Source organism: Misgurnus anguillicaudatus, chromosome 1 (assembly GCF_027580225.2).
Source record: "Misgurnus anguillicaudatus chromosome 1, ASM2758022v2, whole genome shotgun sequence".
NCBI lineage: Eukaryota > Metazoa > Chordata > Actinopteri > Cypriniformes > Cobitidae > Misgurnus > Misgurnus anguillicaudatus.
Window position 1 is genome coordinate 12,807,501 of NC_073337.2, and position 4,854 is coordinate 12,812,354.

The 4,854-nt window shown below is 35.5% G+C and overlaps 1 protein-coding gene across 1 annotated transcript in view; it reads right to left on the bottom strand.

Annotated features, from left to right (window-relative positions):
* LOC129432617 (proton myo-inositol cotransporter) overlaps positions 1 to 4,854 on the bottom strand; it is a 115,971-nt gene that overhangs the window by 37,034 nt on the left and 74,083 nt on the right. The window lies entirely within an intron of this gene.

Here is a 4,854-nt window from a genome sequence, read left to right on the forward strand (position 1 = left end):
GGTAGTTTCGGAGAACGCAGCCCTGGTGACTGTGGGGGCCATTTTAGTACAGTGAACTCATTGTCATGTTCAAGAAACCATTTTAAATAATTTGAGCTTTGTGACATGGTGCATTATCCTGCTAGAAGTAGCCATCAGAGGATGGGTACATGGTGGTCATAAAGGGATGGACATGGTCAGAAACAGAGGTGTAAAGAGTAGCTGAAAGCCATACTCGAGTAAAAGTACAAATTCCTTACTGTAAAAATTACTCCACTACAAGTTACAAGTCACCAATTTAAATACGACTTGAGTAAAAGTATTAAAGTAACCCAATTTAAAAGTACTCAAGTATTTTTACTCGTACTGAATGTTGGCTCAAAGATGCACTAGTCCTCAACACAAAGAGACATTGTAGGTCTGGGCAGTGAAAACTAAGAAAGCTTATTTATGAGGTTTTATTTCCTAATATAGAAAAGAAATTAAACACCTCAAAATTTTACCTGGCAGAACAAACACAGATTAAACATTGTCATAGTCTTTTGACTAAAATTTAATTTAGTTTTAGTCATATTTTTGTCATCTGAATTGATTTAGTTTTAGTCTAATTTTATTCAACTAAATGCCATGAGATTTAGTCTAGAAATCTACATTAAATTTAATTTAAACCCATTTAATTTTAGTCTAGTGTCATTGTGTACTTGAATGTGCCATGCTGAAAAATATATAGCCTAACTTTGTGATATAAATATATGGTAACACTTAACAAATAAGGTTCATTAGTTAACATTAGTTAGCTACATTAGTTAACATGAACTAATAATGAACTGCACTTATACAGCATTTATTCATCTTTGTTAATGTTAATTTCAACAATTACTAATACTTTATTAAAATCTTGTTAACATTAGTTAATGCACTCTAAACTAACATGAACAAACAATTAAAGCTTAAATTTTTATTAACTAACATTAACAAAGATTAATAAATGATGTAACAAATGTATTGCTCATGGTTTGTTCAAGTTGGTTAATACATTAACTACTGTTAACTAATGAACCTTATTGTAAAGTGTTACCAAATATTCTTATATAGGCCAATCCTAAAAAAGATATAATTTTAATATTTAAAACATTCCAGTGAACTAAAATTACACTAACAGAAATATGATAATGCATATTAAAAACGTGAAGTTGTTCATTTGAAAGATTAATTGTAAACACATGTAGTACGTAACACCACTATCTCACATTAAGTGCACTACATTTCTTCAGTCATGCATCCCTCATACATTACAGCATACTTGATTGAATGTGAGGACAGTGAAATTGTACACTTATTATCAATCTTATAATGTACTTAAGTTACTCGGGCAATCAGTACAGTACCTCGCTGGTTTATTTTGACTTATATAGTAAGTTATATCAAGTTATGTAACTTACCAGCTCAGGTTAGCTGATAAAATAGCATCAGAGTATATAAACATTTGTGCTTGCCTTTGATTTGCGGGATGACCCGATCCTGCGATCGCGCTTCACTTTTGTTTTAATTGTAGCATCACATGTTTAACAAAGGGTCCCTTGACTGAAGCAAATGTGATATGCATCCATATGTTTGCTCTTTATCTCTTCTCTCAGACCAGACGCGAACTTTTCTCTACAGTTTATGACATACGCAGCACGCAGATGTCCCGCTACGGTGGCTCAACGCAAGCCATTCAGTGTTTGACATCAAAATAACGCGAGACCAGACCTCTCCATATGCATTTGATTCGCTCTCGCAGTACTTTGATTTCATACGATTGCTCTGCGCAGCGCCAAATGAAGTCCCTCAGTTGTGTGTGTGCGTGTAACCTCGCGACCACAGATTCTATCCATCATCACTCTCTGACACTTTCGTTTCGTTTTTATTTGACGAATAAACAATGTAGCGAGTAACGTTAAGTGTCATTTCAAATGTAGTGGAGTAAAGAGTACAAATACCCAATCAAAAATGTAATTGAGTAGAGAGTAAAAGTTGCCTATATTTTTGATACTCAGTACAAGTACAAAGTAGCCCAAAAAATACTCAAGTACAGTAACGAAGTACATTTACTCAAGTACTTTACACCTCTGGTCAGAAACAATGCTTAGGTAGGCCGCAGCATTTAAACGATGCCCAATTGGCACTACGGGGACTAAAGTGTGCCAAGAAAACATCCCCCACACAATTACACCACCACCACCAGCCTGCACAGATCCATGTTATCATTCTGTTTACGCCAAATTCTGACTCTACCATCTGAATGTCTGAACAGAAATCGAGACTCATCAGACCAGGCAACACTTTTCCAGTCTTCAAATGTCCAATTTTGGTGAGCTCGTGCAAATTGTAGCCTCTTTTTCCTATTTGTAGTGGATATGAGTGGTACCCTTTGGGGTCTTCTGCTGTTGTAGCCCATCCGCCTCAAGGTTGTGCGTGTTGTGGCTTCACAAATGCTTTGCTGCATACCTCGGTTTTAACAAGTGGTTATTTCAGTCAAAGTTGCTCTTCTATCAGCTTGAATCAGTCGGCTCATTCTCCTCTGACCTCTAGCATCAACAAAGCATTTTTGCCCACTGGACTGCCGCATACTGGATGTTTTTCCCTTTTCACACCATTCTTTGTAAACACTAGAAATGGTTGTGCGTGAAAATCCCAGTAACTGAGCAGATTGTGAAATACTCAGACTGGCCCGTCTGGCACCAACAACCATGCCATGCTCAAAATGCATTAAATCACCTTTCTTTGCCATTCTGACATTCAGTTTGGAGTTCAGGAGATTGTCTTGACCAGGACCACACCCCTAAATGCATTGAAGACACTGCCATGTGATTGGTTGATTAGATAATTGCATTAATGAGAAATTGAACAGGTGTTCCTAATAATCCTTTAGGTGAGTGTATATATATATATATATATATATATATATATATACTTAATGGCAGTTAATGGCATGAGAAACTTACCATTCACATTGGTCCCTCCACACACATTTCAAACTCATAAAGTTATTATTTAATTATGTTTATTATATTTTAATTCAGTTATATAGAAACAAATTTACCAAGATTGCATTTGTCACAATTCCAGCATTGAATGTATTTATCTATTTTTTCATCTGCTAATTTTGTTCCAAAAGATACAGGTAGGCAGTAACATTATTTCAACATTAATCATATTTTGGCCCGAATCTATCAACATCACACATGCTCTTCACAAAGGCTTAGTTATTAGGTCACTATACAAGAACAACATTGTCCCATTTTGCGAAAGCATGGTGCTAAGGTAACATTTTGACTTACCAGACGGAAAACGAAACAAACTGGCTTGATTCAGAATTGATTAAGATTTGGCTACATGCTTGTCTAATCCTAATCAATATTTCAAACTGGCATAAAATCACCCAAGACCTTTGCTTCATGAGCAGTATTGACAAATCCTTCTTCTAGAGGTTAAGCCTGACAGACAACATATCCCATGACAAGGCTTTCAGGGGATTGACATCTGATAGAACCGGAACGACTGAGAAATGCAAATTGCGGTAAACGTGTTTACGCTATATTTGAAGGTTGTGACGGTTTGGCACTTTTAAGCGTGTTACACTTTTTGTGTGAATATCTGTCAACTTGAACTGTTATAGTCACTAACCATACAGTATCTAGTCTGAGCAGATTGACTGACACCGACAAGGATTAAAGTAAAGGTGTTTGATTGATTGAGTATGTCATTTTAGGACCCATCTGTCAAGACCTGTCATCTTCCAAAATGACAGCTGAGAAAAGTCAACACACATACACACAATTTTCCCCTCTTTCTCCAATAAACACTCCTTATTTTGTCATGAGGGGTTGCCTAGCAACAGCACACATTCAGAGATTGTTTATGATGCTTGAAAAGTAGTTCAGCTCATAAGAGGCAAAAAGAAAAGTGATCACGCAAAAGGAAACCGCATTTTAGGCTTTTTAAAGGTTGCCTAATATGAGATTTATAGGCACAATCACATCTGTAAAGATTAAATAAATATTATCTACTGAATTTGAATCAGATCAGGTTTAAACGAGACAGATATCTCTCACACATAAAAATCTGTTTATGTGGCTTGTACTTGGGTCACATTAAGTTTTTTTCTGGATTTGTAGATAGCATTTTAAACAACACCCTATCCAGGCCCTTTAACAATAATAACAATAATATCACCACCATTTATTGAATAATTCATAATTTTTCTGTTTTCTATTACTTCATTTTACCTTATATGTCTACTTCCTGTTTGTTCTAAAATTATGATGTTTACATACATAATAAATATATAAATATATAAATATAGCACACACACACACACACACACACACACACACACACACACACACACACACACACACACACACATTCCTGTACAACTACCAAAATGAGGACCGGGTAAATTAACCTGCAGTATGAGGACCACCATTTCTGCTTTAATTTGAGATAAACAAATGTTATATTCTAACACTAGGGGTGCCCATGAGCCTAGTTATCACCTCAGATTCTTAGTAAAACAAAGGGAAAGAAAAAGTTTTTTACCAGCAGAGCGAGGACATTTTCATGGGGGCGCTATTGAGTTCATTTGTCAATGTATTGTTTGAACTACATTGATTTAGCTTTCAACCATCTTTGCCATTTTATGTTTCATCATGCAAGCCACATACTGGGATTTTTAAAAAACTAAATATGTTTGTTATTATAATCTGACTACAGTACTAAAATGCAAAGAGTTTCCAGTTCAATTATTAATTATACTAAAGGAACCAAATTTTAGCAATATATATACCCACCATCCCGCAATTTCCAAAAAGCTGCAAGAGAGATACCATC